Source organism: Oncorhynchus keta, chromosome 10 (assembly GCF_023373465.1).
Source record: "Oncorhynchus keta strain PuntledgeMale-10-30-2019 chromosome 10, Oket_V2, whole genome shotgun sequence".
Lineage (NCBI taxonomy): Eukaryota > Metazoa > Chordata > Actinopteri > Salmoniformes > Salmonidae > Oncorhynchus > Oncorhynchus keta.
Window position 1 is genome coordinate 17753096 of NC_068430.1, and position 17588 is coordinate 17770683.

General features: G+C 40.3%; 1 protein-coding gene across 3 annotated transcripts in view; it reads left to right on the forward strand.

Annotated features, from left to right (window-relative positions):
- Positions 1-2079: 2079 nt before the first annotated feature.
- The window catches only part of LOC118388318 (membrane metallo-endopeptidase-like 1), a 38172-nt gene continuing 22663 nt past the window's right edge, over positions 2080-17588 (forward strand). The window contains exon 1 of one of the 3 annotated variants that reach the window (XM_035777233.2): positions 2080-2365. The gene's annotated coding sequence lies outside the window, so the exon portion shown is untranslated. Of the gene's footprint in view, positions 2366-16486; positions 16827-17588 lie in introns of those variants that run through there. The other 2 variants (XM_035777234.2, XM_035777232.2) reach the window with 2 other exon arrangements.

A 17588-nucleotide genomic window follows, 5' to 3' on the forward strand; every position in this document is an offset into this window, starting at 1 on the left:
CTGAAGGCAAAAGGTGTGCACCTCAATATTAGGAAGGTGTTTGTACACTCAGTGTACATTTAGGTTTCAAAACTCTGTGATTTGTCAGGAAGTCAGTATTCTATTCTTAATTCAAATGATAAGGAGTGACATAACACATGCCCCAGACCAGTATATAATCGCTTTTACCGATTGTCTGTATGATGTGCAATGACTGTCTAATATAATGGGCATATTCCTAATTAGTTTATGAATACCGGTACTTGTGAAATTTAGATAAGGTCAATGCAAAGTTTTTCATTGTGCCATCATAAAGCACAATCTGTGCTTGTAAAAGGTTAGATATTTCTGAGTATTCATCCACTGCTTAGCAGGAGGAGATTAGTTTATCTAGAATTAAACCTGTCCATCCGTGGTGACATAATCGTGGCACTGCAGGTGGCGGGGGTGGAGGGGGTCACAGTCATAATGATATGCATACTCCCGTGTTGAACGGTGCTGAGCTGTGTGGGCGAGCTGCTACTCTGTATTCCAGTCAGGGCTCGTTTGCATTGAGATGTGTCCCAGCCAGTCCAGTGTGATTGGCTGACCACATTACTGTGAGTTGCACCCCATTATCATTAAATGGTGCCAGTCATGAAGTCATATACTCCTCTGTGTCCCTGTAATTACTCTCCCACTGTTGTGCTCCAGGCAATTAGGCAACTGCCTGCTACCAGAATGCCTCATCGTCCATTAACCACTGATAACGGACATCACAACAACAAAACAAAAAAAGAGGAACTTACACAACATTTACAAACATATCATTATTATAATGTTTAATAAATGGGAACCTTCAGTACTGTAAAAGCCCTGGTTCATTTCATATTGGTAATCGTGTATAAATGTGAAGCAATGCTGACAATTCTTAATGTGCGTTTAGGACCAGAGCTCTGGGAGCTTGTTTGGGGACTAAAAGGGTAAAGAATGAACTAGAGAAATAGCCCCACAGTGGACGTGTCGTAATTACCCATAAAACGTAGAGGTCAAATCTGGAAATGCTTCAAATCATTTTTTCACTATTAATTTTTCCCATAAGGGATTTTTGAACCACTTCTAACAAGGTCTGTGTTTCATGTAGACTTTCACTGGTGTGATGTTTTGGTAACCATGTAAATCTCTCTCGAACCAGGTGACTTTAATGTATTCGGCTCTATTTCCTCTCAGATTTGAAAATGTTAATTAGCATCAAAGTAGACATTGTGCAAGACTATAAATCCCTGCAAGCTCCGGCACCTTTGCTGTCAGCTAGCTAGCTTCTAGCTACCTTGATCCAAAACAAAAGATACATTGAAAATGTTAATTTACTTTTCCATATTTAACTAATATTTGTTGTCTTTTTTATGGTTTCGTCTTGTGTATTCTACAGAATACTATCCTAGTAGCAGTCAGATATTTACATTGTGCCGTGAATAGTAAGGCAATTGTTTTGCAAAAAAAGCTAGCTACCAAGATGAAATTAGCAACATGCCCTTATATGACCAGATCCTCTTCTCTTTCAGCCATATGAACGAGGTGAAATCTATTTCAATTCATGGTGTCAGAATGCACTGCTATATTAACGCAATTCAGAACTAACTTGTTGACATGTTCTGTTACAGATTCAAAGCCAGATTGATTACAGAATCATGAATGAATAAGCATATTTATTTGACAAGAATGCACCTAGTCACCCATCAAGCACCCAAACCCCAACAATTACATTATTTTAAATACATTTAAATAGTAAACAATGCATAAAATATGCATTTTATACATAACATATAAACATGTGACTTGAAGTAAAGATTCAATCATTTTATTCACTAATGCCTCAAACCTGGGACATTGAGGGGCACCATATTAATCATTATTAATAACCAAGAGCGCTTTTCCATGTTAGGAATTAGACCAGCACAAATAACACAACATGTAAAACTGCATATTGTAATTTTCGGTGGGCCAGTTACAAATGCAGAAACAACTGGATGCTTTAAAGTAGGTTTAATATAAAAGACTATTCCAGCAGAATGAGAAACACACTTAAGACTCAAAACAAGGAGGCCTAAATGCAGCTATGTCAATACACTTCTTGTCCATTTAACAGGTCCATGTTGGAGCAGCACATTTACCACTGCATTCAGTTTGAACCCCAGAATAAGAGAACAGCATTACACAGGCGACAAAATGTAGCAAAAGCAGTACACCACAACACTTTTAATGCCACTTACAGACGGGCTGCGGTAAACAGCGAAGATTATGTTTAAATGACAACATTTGAACTGACAACAACCGGGAACGCTGTTCTCTACACACGGTAGACGGATTTTCTCATGGTTCAATTGCCATTTACCACGGCCCTTGTGTAAGTATCTTTAAACGTGTTACTGAGTCTAGATGTTATCAAGTAGCATAGGGGAAATGGGTGAAGGTAGGGTGGGTTTATAGAGATAAGATGGAGAGTTCCAAAACGCAACCAAATATTAGGAAGGTTTCTTAATGTTTTGTACACTCAGTGTATGTCTGCCGCAAAGAGACGAGAGAGCATGAGAAAATTAGTTTTGATCAGTCATGGAAATAAAAGTGCTGAAAACATGTTGACTCACTATTTAAAAAGAAGATGGAAAACAAGCTATAGGATGAAAAATAGACACAAACAAACATTATCAAGAATGCCTAGCTTCACCATCAAAGTTAGCTGGCTAGTTAACTATCAAGCTAGACTGTTGGCTTATAAAAGCCAAAGAAATCTAAACTCGTTTTTATGAATTTCTCATGCATTTAAATGGCTAGACAAATAGACGGCTTATGAAGGCTAATGTTGCTAACTAGCTAACCATGAGCTAGAGTTTTTTAGCTTTGCCTTGATTCGGCAGGCTCATCCGGATCATCATGGCCCTGGTCAGTGACGTGAAGCTTGAGACAGACATTTGTTGTTCTGTGTGATAGACACATTAGCAGATAATTAGCATTAGCAAATACAGGCGAATGTATTGATAAAAGACACTTTGCCCGAGAGAGATTTACACGGTTATCAAAACGTCGCACCAGGGTTAGTCTACACGAAACACAGCCCTTATTAGAAGTGTTTCTAAAATCCCCTATAGAAAAAATGACCATGTTTGACCGCTAGGTTTTATGGGTATTAAGACTCATACTGTGGTAAACTATATCATCTAATATGATCCATTTCATACCCTGTAGAGGGCGATGTCGTGTGACTTTAAAATAACTATTTTAGATGAGAATGAACTGTAAAAGTCAATAACAAATGGAAATGTCTTACACAAGAAGTAAACCAGGACACTGTGTTCATGCTGAGGCTGAGCTAAATGCTCCAACCGTGTTGAAACTCATTTCAAATCCCATCTGGAGTAGCTGAATGCATTGATCTCATCATAGTTTTACGGGGTGTAGAAATAGTGTGGGTCCTTCACTGCTAGATGGGAACCTTGTTTTTACCATATGATATTGCTCTTTCTAATTTCCTCTGAGCTAAAATTCCCTGTGGGCTCTCCTGCTGTGGAGCTGCAGGCCTCACACTGGGTCTACGGAGACCAGTCCAAGTAGGCTACAGTACATGGAAAGAAAAATAAACCAAAGCCAATGTAAATATACATCAAATGTTTGTATAAGTCACGTAAGGTGTTCTCTGACTAGATTGGTTCCCATTTAATACAGAACATACCATCATTTGTACAGTTGGTTTTATTGCAATCACCATCATCATTCATAATTTCATGACATTAAATCTTTCCACCTTCTTTCTTTTAAGGTGCCCAGGGAAAGGGAAATGCCACAAAAAGAGATGGAATCCCCCTCTCTCTGCTACCTCTCAATTTAAGATATGATTTCATCTCAACTATATGATTCTAAAATATTGACTCTGATTTAAACGTTTGTCTATGGGCTAGGCCTACAGCCTGACAGTGACACCTCTTGTATTCTTCATTTGAAATCATGTTTGATAAACAGTAGGCAGGACTGGGCAACATACTATATGCAGGAGATTGTGATGGACAGTGAAGGGTCAGGGTGGGTGATAGGATCAGCCTGAGAGGGGATGCCTGTCACAGCAGGTGGCAGTGAGATATTGAAGGGGGAGGTCACTGTGCTGATAAAGAGACACAGAGGGTCGATTGTTCCCACCATCCTGCCGATAGCAGGTGGATGCTATTAAGATAAAGAGGATTAGGCCTGGCACAGTGAGAGGGCTGAACTGGCTGTCCTGGCTGCCATGCTCTGATGGACAGGACAGCAGGAGAGATCACATTGGGTGAGAGACAGAAACCAAGAGGAGGTATGCAGAGACACAGTCTCCAAAATAGGTTTGCAGATACTCTACCTTTCAGCAGCAACACAGGAATCACAAATGCATTATGTGATCAAAGACACTAAAGGCTGTATGCAATCCACACTGTACAGTGTCAGGGCAAAACAGAATCCTTCCTAGGTTGTAAAAACACGTGTTCTTTGAGTTCCCTTTTTCCTCCACACAATAAACATGCTACTAATCAACTGAGGGGATCTAAATGTGCAGCCATTCCTGGATGGGAGGAATATTGTTTTGTCTTCCTCCATAAAAATCCAGGTACTGGCATTATCTATCATTCTATAGAGCACTGAGTGTCAGAGATGGATTATGGTAAGAGCACAATGAGAAAAACAGAACCATGACAACGGAGCACTCTTTAGCTAGTATTTAGGTGTGCAGGGCACCGATGGTTTTCCTGGAATGGAGTACTTAGCTGTGTATAATCATTGTAGACCCTTGGTATTCCAATAAAGGATCTCCCCATATGCTATCCAGGCAGATCACCCGTGATACAAGTCAGTATTCGACGTCCATCCATATCTGACGACGTCAGGAGATGATGTGGGAACCGGCCACTAGAGGCAACAGTGGGCACTGATACCTTCAAGTAGGTTTCGGTTTAGCCAAAGTATTGGTGATGGCGGATGGGTGTAAGCATATGCCTCTAGTTCCAAAGATTACATGTTCAAATCTAGTGATAGAAAGTTGTTTTTGATATTTTAGTTTTAAGCCTATCCCAAAACTTAAAGGGAAATGTCAAAATGTTCAACTTCATATTCATCATCTCCAGCACCACCCCAACATCAACATATGTGTATATCGCAATAGCACTCTCATTTTTAATTCATCAGTTGACCGCCTGGATTTTGTGTCGCCCTTTACACTCATACCCATAAACGGGTTGGAAATGTCAGATTTGTGCACTGATATGCAGCTAAATTGGAATGCTGTGGATGTACAGTAACATACTATCAATGACGTCAGACCTCAAGCTCTGCGCTTTACTATGTATGGGTTTTGACTGACAGCCATTCTGAAATTGGGCACCATGCATGACAAGAAGTTGCCCCCATCCCTCCGCTAATCGTGCAACTCTTGCATATTTTGAAATTATGTATATTAAGATACTCTATGTATTTTAAAAGATAAGACGATGATTATAAATACAGCTTTGATGTCATACAAGCAGGCCAAATACCCTTGAGTCCAAATGTGTACTTCACATTTCCGTATCATAAAACTCATGTCATATACAGTGTCAACGTTTATGATCACTATGTTTGATGTACAACTACAAGATGACATGACATCAAACCTTGTGTTGTTCTGAACAGAATGAGCCTGTTTGTCTATTTTGAAGAAAACTTCTCACAGAACACACACCTGAATGCACTCATGACTCTTCGATGCGCAGCAAAATTGCGATCTGTTTCTCTAAATTGCCTTGTGAAAGCCTAACACTATAAGATCGTATTTTATAGTCATGTTGGCAATAGAAGTTTTCAATTATACATTTTTTTATTATTTAACCTTTATTTAACTAGGCGAGTCAGTTAAGAACAAATTCTTATTTACAATGACAGCCTACCAAAATGCAAAAGGACTCCTGCAGGGACAGGGGTTGGGATTAAAAATTCAAAATATAGTACAAAACACACTTCACGACACCATAACACTACATAAAGAGAGACTTAAGACAACAACATAGCAAGGCAGCAACACATGACAACACAGCATGGTAGCAACACAACATGACAACAACATGGTAGCAACACAACATGGCAGCAGCACAACATGGTAGCAGCACAGTATATGGTACAAACATTATTGGTAACAGACAACAGCACAAAGGGCAAGAAGGTAGAGGCAGCAATACATCATGCAAAGCAGCTACAACTGTCAGAAAGAGTTTCCATGATTGAGTCTTTGAATGAAGAGATTGAGATTAAACTGTCCAGTTTGAGTGTTTGTTGCAGCTCGTTCCAGTCGCTAGCTGCAGCGAACTGAAAAGACGAGAGACCGAGGGATGTGTGTGATTTGGGGACCTCTAACAGAATGTGACTGGCAGAATGGGTGTTGCATGTGGAGGATGAGGGCTGCAGTAGATATCTCAGATAGGGGGAGTGAGGCCTAAGAGGGTTTTATAAATAAGCATCAACCAGCGGGTTTTGCGATGGGTATACAGAGATTACTAGTTTATAGAGGAGTATAGAGTGCAGTGTTTGTCCTATAAGGAGCATTGGTGGCAATTCTGATGACCGAATGGTAAAGAACATCCAAACGCTCGAGAGCACCCTTCTCTGCCGATCTGTTAATTACATCTCCGTAATCTAGCATGGGTAGGATGGTCATCTAAGTCAGGCTTAGTTTGGCAGCTGGGGTGAAAGAGGAGTGATTACGATAGCGGAAACCAAGTCTAGATTTAACTTTAGCCTGCAGCTTTGATATGTGCTGAGAGAAGGACAGTGTACTGTCTAGACATACTCCCAAGTACTTGTATGATCGGACTACCTCAAGCTCTAAACCTTCAGAGGTAGTAATCACACCTGTGGGGAGAGGGGCATTCTTCTTACCAAACCACATAACCTTTGTTTTGGAGGTGTTCAGAACAAGGTTAAGGGCAGAGCAAGCTTGTTGGACACTAAGAAAGCTTACGTACAAATGATGCCTACCTGACCCAGATTGGGATTTATAATGGCCTGTTTTTGCATATTGCCTAAACAATAACAGTAATTGTGTGATAATATATAATATATATGCCATTTAGCAGATGCTTTTATCCAAAGAGACTTACTGTCATGCGTGCATACATTTTACGTATAGTTCAAGGGTTTTTCTATATTTTTAATATTTTCTACATTATAGAATAGTAGTGAAGACATCAAAACTATGAAATAACACATATGGAATCATGTAGCAACCAAAAAAGTGCTAAATAAATTCTTCAAAGTAGCCACCATGTAATGGGAATTTTAATGTTTGTGCTTTTCTTATAACTCATTTCTGTGTTCTATTCATGTGCTGTTCTATAAACCAATTTCTGTGTTCATGCAAGTGGCTGACTGTACAAATCACACCTATCAGTAGCTGCAATTTGGCAGTACGGCCTGATGTTGTTTTGAGAACGAACGATATCTCAGTTTCAAGGTCTCAGCTTAGAGAGGAGAAGAATCGTGAGGTGTTGGTCTGTCACATGTTATGAAACAGTATTGGTCGGTCACGTGAATGAAACAAAACGTTAATGATTAATTAATTATGCTAAATCATGCAAATATAACTTGTTTGTGTATAGCCATATATAAGACAACTGCTGGGTCTGCCCAAGCAGAGCTCCTGATTGACATGTGTACTATGGTGCATTGAGTTGGTTGGAACCTCCTCAGCGCGCTGACAAGTAAACAATGATTAATTTAAGATTGACCTTGAGTGTCCCTGCGTAAGAATTTTTTGCTTTGCACACTCTTGGCATTCTCTCAACCAACTTCATGAGGTAGTCACCTGGAATGCATTTCAATTAACAGATGTGCATTGTTAAATGTCAATTTCTGGAATTTCTTTCCTTCTTAATGCATTTCAGCCAATCAGTTGTGTTTTGGCAATGTAGGGGTGGTAAAATACCAAGTCCATATTATGGCAAGAACAGCTCAAATAAGCAAAGAGAAATGACATTCCATCATTACTTTAATAAATCCTCTTGGGGCTGGGGGGCAGAATTTTAACTTTTGGATAAATAGCGTGCCCAATTTCAACTTCCTGCTACTCATGCCAAGAATAAAATATATGCATATTATTAGTAGATTTGGATAGAAAACACTCTGAAGTTTCTAAAACTGTTTGAATCATGTCTGCAAGTATAACAGAACTTATGTAGCAGGCAAAACCCAGAGGACTAACTGTTCAGATTATTATTTTTTGCCTCTCTCTGTTCCCTGACTTGTTATTGCCAAGGGATATTTCTTAGGGACCTGTTTTCAGTTCCTACCACTTCCACTGGATGTCACCAGTGTTTGGAATTTGGTTGAGGTTATTCCTTTGTGCAATGAAGAAGTAAGCCAACTCGGAACTGGGTACACTTTTGTGAGTTGCACAAGACGTGAAAAGTGGCACTGGTTTGTTTTCTTTCCTGAATTGAACTCAGATTGCCCCGTCTACAATTTGATCGTTTATTAACGTTTAAAAATACAAAAATACAAAAGTAGTTTGAAATATTTTGGTAAAGTTTATAGGCAACTTTTGAAATATTTTGTAGTGACGTTACGTTTTTTGTAAGCTGTTTTTTTTCTGGATCAAACGCGCTTTATAAATTGACATTTTGGAAATATATGGACGGAATTAATCGAACAAAAGGACAAATTGTGATGTTTATGGGACATATTGGAGTGAAGCTCGTCAAAGGTAATGCATGTTTTATATTTTATTTCAGCGTTTTGGGTAGCGCCTGCAGGGTTGAAATATGCTAACTCCTTTGTTTACTGCTGGTGCAGATGGTGCAGGCTATCAGATAATAACATGTTGGCTGGATTCACAACGAGTGTAGCTTTAATTGAGTATCTTACATGTGTGATTTAATGAATGAATTTTATAGTATTTTATTTGAATCTGGCGCTCTGCATTTTCCCTGGCAATTGGCCAGTTGAGACATTTGCGTCCCGCCTATCCCTAACTAGTTTTAAGACATGAAGGTCAGTCAGTCAATGTGGAACATTTCAAGAACTTTGATAGTTTTTGTGACTGCACTTGAAGAAACGATCAAGCACTGTAATGAAACTGGCTCTCACGAGGACCGCCACAGGAAAGGAAGACACAGGAAAGGTAGACACAGAGTTACCTCAGAAATTGCAGCCCAAATAAAGGCTTCACAGAGTTCAAGTAACAGACACATCTTAACATCAACTGTTCAGAGGAACTGCGTGAATCAGGCCTTCATGGTCGAATTGCTACAAAGAACTACTACTAGAAGGACACCAATAATAATAAGAGATTTGCTTGGGCCAAGAAACACGAGCAATGGACATTAGACCGGTGGAAATCTGTCCTTTGGTCTGATGAGTCCAAATTTGGGATTTTTGGTTCCATCCGCCGTGTCTTTGTGAGATGCAGAGTAGGTGAATGGATTATCTCTGTGTGTGTGGTTCCCACCGTGAAGCATGGAGGAGGAGGTGTGAGGGTGCTTTGCTGGTGACACTGTCTGTGATTTATTTAGAATTCAAGGCACACTTAACCAGCTTGGCTACCACAGCATTCTGCAGCGATACGCCACCCATCTGGTTTGTGCTGAGTGGGAGTATCATTTGTTTTTCAACAGGACAATGACCCACACATCTCCAGGCAGTGTAAGGGCTATGTGACCAAGAAGGAGAGTGATGGAGTGCTGCATCAGATGACCTGGCCTCCACAATCACCTGACCTCAACCCAATTGAGATAGTTTGGGATGAGTTGGACCGCAGAGTGAAGGAAAAGCAGCCAACAAGTTCTCAGCATATGTGGGAACTCGTTCAAAACTGTTGGAAAAGCATTCCAGGTGAAGCTGGTTGACAGAATACAGAGTGTGCAAAACTGTCATCAAGGTAAAGGGTGGCTACTTTGAAGAATCTCATATATAAAATATATTTAGATTTGTTTAGCACTTTTTTGGTTACTATATGATTCCATATGTGTTATTTCATAGTTTTGATGTCTTCACTATTATTATACAGTGTAGAAAATAGTAAAAAATAAAGAAAAACCCTTGAATTAGTAGGTGTGTCCGAACTTTTGAATGGTACTGTATGGTGGGGATATAGGATTGTGTTCCAAACAAAACAACTACAAGTGTGCTTGCTCTAGTTTCTTAACGGCACAGGAAAGCTCAAAACAGCACCTTACAGTTGAAGACTAGTATTTGAGTCATAAAAGTGCATTGAAATGACTTAGGAACTGTGCACACTTTGAAAAGGTGTCTGGCCATTTGGAGACACCAGTTAGTTCTCTCACTCAAACCCTTGTCATTTGTCTTATGTTGCATCTACCCCACCTTTTCCAGGAATAGTCTTATCATGTTACTGAATGTATCAAGAGTATTTTGAGATTTCGTTATCAACAAATGCAGTGAAAAGTACAGTACATGTAAAATGCACATACAATGTCCACAGCAGACATTGGAATGTCTGTCCATAGGACTATTTTGGAGAGTGGCCAGAAAAAGACAATGCTTAAAGAAAAAAATAAGCAAACACATTTGGTGTTCGCCAAAAGGCATGTGGGAGACTCCCCAAACATATGGAAGATGAGACTAAAATTTAGCTTTTTGGCCATCAAGGAAAACACTATGTCTGGCACAAACCCAACACCTCTCATCACCCCGAGAATACCATCCCCACAGTGAAGCATGGTGGTTGCAGCATCATGCTGTGGGGACGGTTCATTGGCAGGGACTAGGAAACTGGTCAGAATTTAAGGAATTATGGATGGCGCTAAATATAGGGAAATTCTTCAGGGAAACTTGTTTCAATCTTCCATACTGGGACAGAGGTTCACCTTCCAGCAGGACAATGACCCTAAGCATACTGCTAAAGTAACAGTCGAGTGGTTAAAGGGGAAACATTTAAATGTCTTGCATACTGCTAAAGTAACACTCGAGTGGTTTAAGGGGAAACATTTAAATGTCATGGAATGGCCTAGAAAAAGCCCAGACCTCAATCCAATTGAGAATCTGTGGTATGAATTAAAGATTGCTGTAAACCAGCGGAACCCATTCAACTTGAAGGAGCTGGAGCAGTTTTGCCTTGAAGAATGGGAAAAAATCCCAGTGGCTAGATGTGCCAAGTTTATAGTGACATACCTCAAGAGACTTGCAGCTGAAATTGCTGAAAAAGGTGGCGCTACAAAGTATTGACTTTGGGGGGTGAAAAGTTATGTACGCTCAAGTTTTCTGTTTTTTTGTCTTACTTCTTATTTCATGTTGTGTAAATCAAAGGATACAAACCCCCCCAAAATATATTTTAATTCCAGGTTGTAAGGCAACAAAATATGCAAAGGGGATGAATACTTTCGCAAGCCACTGTCGGCCAATTCCCACCAGCGTAAAGGGTTAATGGCACATTTAATTCAATTATTAACCACTAGAATACAACAGACACACATAGAAACAAATACCTGAAGAGCACAGGCAAATACAAAATATATACACATGCACATGTTTGCATGCAGGTACACACACACACACACACACACACACACACACACACACACACACACACACACACACACACACACACACAAAACACATACAAACACAAATGTGCGTACAAGAACAGTCGCACTTAGACAAACATTATCCTTGCTACTCAATGACCCTCACGAGGACAACTCTCGGTCTTCACAAATGGCTGGTTATCATCAAAGTAATTATGCTCTAGGGTTTCGCATCAGTGAGAGAGGCATTAAAGACTGCTCAGTGCTCAGACAGCGTTTTTAAAAGGAAAGACAACCTAACAGGCAACAGGCAATGCATACTAATGTACAACCACCCATACAGACACTCAATAATCATAACCAGGAGAGAAATTTTGAGAAAGCCTGGAAAGACCATAATGAGAAGGAAAAATCATATCAGGTAGTTGTGGGCCTGGATAGATACAGATGAAGTCGGAAGTTTACATACACCTTAGCCAAATACATTTAACCTCAGTTTTTCACAATTCCTGACATTTAATCCTAGTAAAAATTCCCTGTCTTAGGTCGGTTAGGATCACCACTTTATTTTAAGAATGTGAAATGTCAGAATAATAGTAGAGAGAATCATTTATTTCAGCTTTTATTTCTTTCATCACATTCCCAGTGGGTCAGAAGTTTACATACACTCAATTAGTATTTGGTAGCATTGCCTTTAAATAGTTTAACTTGGGTCAAACATTTCATGCGGCCTTCCACAAGCTTCCCACAATAAGTTGGGTGAATTTTGGCCCATTCCTCCTGACAGAGCCGGTGTAACTGAGTCAGGTTTGTTGGCCTCCTTGCTCGCACACGCTTTTTCAGTTCTGCCCACACATTTTCTATAGGATTGAGGTCATGGCTTTGTGATGGCTGCTCCAATACCTTGACGTTGTTGTCCTGACGCCATTTTGTCACAACTTTGGAAGTTTGCTTGGGGTAATTGTCCATTTGGAAGACACATTTGCGACCAAGCTTTAACTTACTGACTGATGTCTTGAGATGTTGCTTCAATATATCCACATAATTTCCCTCCCTCATGATGCCATTTACTTTGTGAAGTGCACCAGTCCCTCCTGCAGCACAGCACCCCCACAACATGATGCTGCCACCCCCGTGCTTCACGGTTGGGATGGTGTTCTTCGGCTTGCAAGCCTCCCCCTTTTTCCTCCAAACATAACGATGGTCATTATAGTTTTATTTTTGTTTCATCAGACCAGAGGACATTCTCCAAAAAGTACGATCTTTGTCCCCATGTCAGAAGCAAACCGTAGTCTGGCTTTTTTATGGCGGTTTTGGAGCAGTGACTTCTTCCTAGCTGAGCCGCCTTTCGGGTTATGTCAATATAGGACTTGTTTTACTGTGGATATCGATACTTTTGCACCTGTTTCCTCCAGCACCATCACAAGGTCCTTTGCTGTTGTTCTGGGATTGATTTGCACTTTTAGCACCAAAGTAGGTTAATCTTTAGGAGACAGAACGCATCTTCTTCCTGAGCGGTATGGCGGCTGCGTGGTCCCATGGTGTTTATACCTGCGTACTATCGTTTCTACAGATGAACGTGGTACCTTCAGGCGTTTGGAAATTGCTCCCAAGGATGAACCAGACTTGTGGAGGTCTACAATGTAGACTTGTGGAGGTCTTGGCTGATTTCTTTTGATTTTCCCATGATGTCAAGCAAAGAGGAACTGAGTTTGAAGATAGGCCTTGAAATACATCCACAAGTACACCTCCAATTGACTCAAATTATGTCAATTAGCCTATCAGAAGCTCCATAACATAATTTTCTGGAAAGGCACAATCAACTTAGTGTTTAAAGGCACAGTCAACTTCGTGTATTGTAAACTTCTGATCCACTGGAATTGTGACACAGTGAATTATAAGTGAAATAATCTGTCTGTAAACAATTGTTTATAAAAATGACTTGTGTCATACACAAAGTAGATGTCCTAACCGACTTTCCAAAACTATAGTTTGTTAACAAGAAATTTGTGAAGTGGTTGAAAAACGAGTTTTAATGACTCCAACCGTAGTGTATGTAAACTTCTGACTTCACCTGTATGTTGACCAGTACTTGTTAAGAGGGCTTTATGTGAGTTGACAAACCTGCAGAGCCATGTGTCTCTATGTATTATTAGATAGCAGTAAATCTATAGAGGAAGAAACATCAGCCCGTGAATCTAAAGCCTGACACCACCCTGACAGCCAGTCTGTAGGGACTAACGCTGTCACACCAGACAGGCAGACAGGCAGGCAGGCAGGCAGGCAGGCTCAACATCCACTCCTGTCAAACCATAATTAATTGGTTTGTTTTACCCAGCTCTTACCCATGGAGGAAATGGTTGTTACGTTACCCCAGAACACACGTTTGTTTGGACCTGTCTACAGAGACAAATCGTGTTTGACAAACATGGGACTGAATGTTTGTTTTTTTTTACGTGGGATCGTATCAATTTAGTGACAGCATGACTTAATGGGATTCACATCTAAAACAATGCTAATTCTAAAGTTATGCAATGATAAGCTCATATATGGTGTGTTAGCTGGGGACATTCTGAGCAATAATCCTTTAGAATTCTGCAGGGATATATAATTAATAAATGGCATAAAATGTGAAATCTGCAACTGATGATTACAACCATTATCATCGGCTTATGTAATATACTGTATGTTCCAGCAAGAAATGAACTAATTCCAGAAAAATAAATAGAACATTAGATGGTGAAACATAAATAAATACATTCCTAAAATAGGAAGATAAATGATGGGGATAAAACAGTCATCACAAATTAGCAAAACGGAGGACATTTTATATGGAACTGAAAATGATATCATTTTGATTTGTTCTATTAAAGAGACATAAAGGTCCAGTATGTTCTTGATAAAAACAACACGTGTCATTTATACTACAATCCAGGTGTCCCAATCTCTCAATTTCCCCCAGAGACCTACAGTATCTGCAATTCCCAACACAATTCAGATCACATGAGAGTAGTAGTGCAGCAGGCTTTTAGCAAACTCATACTAGCTGCTCCATCAAAAACATGACTTGACTTCATTCCTAATAGCCTAATTAAAAAGCTTTCAAAGCTTGTTTTCTCAAAGTTCCTATTCATTTAGACAGTGAAGCATTTACTTACGGCCTGAGCAAGCACAAACATACACTGCGTTAAACACTTTCAATTCATCTCTAATGATTGAATTTGAGCTCCTGCACTTGAATAAAATTAGCACACGCTTTTGCCCGAGCACTGTGAGCAGTCTCCACTTCATACACAGGTGGAGAACAGAGAGCATCCAGACAATCATCTAATCAGACAATCAGCCATATAAGGATGAACAAGAATGACAAGTCATGTCTGGTAAACAGCTTGCTATCCCTAAGACGACTATCAACATACAATAGAGTACATATCAACAAGCTGCGAGTTGGCTACTGAAAAACTAACGTCACGACTCCCTGAACACTTCGTTTGAACTATTAAAATGTTGTGTAGACGCAGCCAGACATTGTACCTGTACTGTTCTTCACCAGCTGTTGATGGTCCTCTCCATTAAGTTAGCAGTGACACACATGTCACTGTATTGTTTAACTGAGTTACCATATGTAATTATGAAGTTAGGAAATGGGGGCACTTACCCAGGGCATGAAAACAGGGGAACTTCAATATTTAAAATCAACTCCTGGCCCCTTCTTTCCCTCTGAATCTGAAATCAAGACTGTTCAGGAAATCTCAGCGAAAAGATACCATCATATTTCAATAAATTCTTGAATGCATAGAGCACATCATCCTTCCGAGAGTTTCAGTTTAGCTATCAATGGTATTTATTAATGTAGCTATAGATGGTTCTGTCACTTGGGGGTTGAATCATTTCTAAGTTATAGGAACAACATTCCCTCCAACTAAATTATTAGTTTAGCTCCAGAATTATGAGCTAATTTGCAAAACTTGATTTCCCATGCTCAGGGCCTAACATTAGAATATTTGACACAAGGACCCATTCCTAATGGAATGGAATACAAATATTGCTGTGAAATCTCATACATTTAGTTCCTATAGCCCTCTGTCTGTTTCACACTCCCCAGCCATATGCACTATGTAGCCTATTTTTTTGAGTGCCACCTTGTGAATGAAGAAGGATGTTAGTGGGAGACACTGTGACCAGCTATCTCTCTAATATCAGTTCATTACTGTGGTTAATCAGCCTGATAATGAGCCTGGGCACCACGCCATTTCAATCTGACACCAGGGCAGGGTTCATGTCTCAGCCAGCAGTGGCACCAGGCAGCAGCTAACTAACTTCCCCCAAGCAGTAGTGCCCTCCCTGGGGCTGGGGCTGGGGCTGGAGGGTAGAGCCATGAGAGGGGCAACATGGTTTTAACCTGCTCATTCCACCTGGGACACGAAAGAGACAATATTACGTTCCCTACATTACATTCCCTATACTCCCTCTGCAGATTCCTGTAAGCCATGCTTTTCTCCAGTTGCTCTCCCAGGCAGCTTCCCGTCTCTCAGCATCCCTTTGTCCTTTTCACTGATTCACTCAGCAGCTGGGAATCTTCAATAGAAACCTCTGTGAGAAAATGAAACACTGAGGAGGAAACTGATGCCTACTGCGATCTTCCTATCCCCTCTTCTGCTTCTCGCTCTCCTTTACTCTCTCTGTCTGTCTGTCTGTCTGTCTGTCTGTCTGTCTGTCTGTCTGTCTGTCTGTCTGTCTGTCTGTCTGTCTCTCTCTCTCTTGCGCGCTCTCTCTCTCTCCCATTCTCTCTCTCTCTCTCCCATTCTCTCTCTATCTATCTATCTATCTATCTATCTATCTATCTATCTATCTATCTATCTATCTATCTATCTATCTCTCTCTCTCTCTCTCTCTCTCTCTCTCTCTCTCTCTCTCTCTCTCTCTCTCTCTCTCTCTCTCTCTTTCTCTTTCTCTTTCTCTTTCTCTTTCTCTTTCTCTCTTTCTCTATCTGTCCCCCTCCCAACAATCTTCTTCTCCTCAGGATTTCTTATTATCACTCTCACTATCTCACTGGCAGCCTGCTACCATCTCTCCCTATACCCCTCCCCTCCCTCCATCTCTCACTCTTTCACCCCCCCCTCTCTATCTCTATCTCACTCACTCTCTCACTCTGTCTCTCTCTCTCTCACACACACTCCCTGAGCTGCGAACTGGACCAGATAGTATCTCTCCAGTATCCAGTTCCACAGCCTCATTTCTCCACACACCAGCTCTGGGTGACAGCTCAGTAGGGGTGTCTGGGAAATACAGCCTGCTCTAAGGGACGTCTCAGGGAGTTCTACTGACCAGATACAGGTAAGGAGCACTGCCTCACAGGCACTCCCTCACTACACACCTCTGAACACCTTGTACCAGGACAGGTTCATACACAGGTATACCTTCATAGCTGCTATAGCTTCAGCTTTTCATAGGATTTAAACTGGAGTCTCATTTGTAAGATCTTTGCTGGTCATTTAATTTAGATTACAAAATATATGTCTCATTTTGCTCCCAGTCAGAAAACACTTTTCTGTTCTATTTTGAATGAAAACTGTATCGTGCGTGTCGACTACCATATGGATTATTTCAACCATGAATGCTATGTTTGTGCATCCAACAAATACCTCCAACGCCACCTGAAATGTCATTTTAGCAAACTACTAGACAACAATTCAAAATAGTTGAAATATTCCAATGTTACATTTTCTATGTAATTATTCAGTTATAAACAAGCAATATGTGTAGATGTGAGTATATTAGACTATTCATACACTGTTCACACTGTTGACCTGACACACTGGCACAGAGTTGAGAGTTTAGAGAAGTAGCTACGGTACCAATCACCGAACATGTCATCCAAACTAATGAGAAAATATCTTTAGAGAAAGGAACATTTTAATCCATTACATTTTCCACCCGAAGGTTTCCTTTTGACACATACAGATCCACACCATAACACTGCATCATTGCTCTCATTCACTAAGTGAAACGCTGCGCATGGTGCTCAAGTCTCATGGCTCATGGCCTAAATAGAAGGACTCTTTTCTAGATGACTAAATCTAATCTATTCTACAAGAC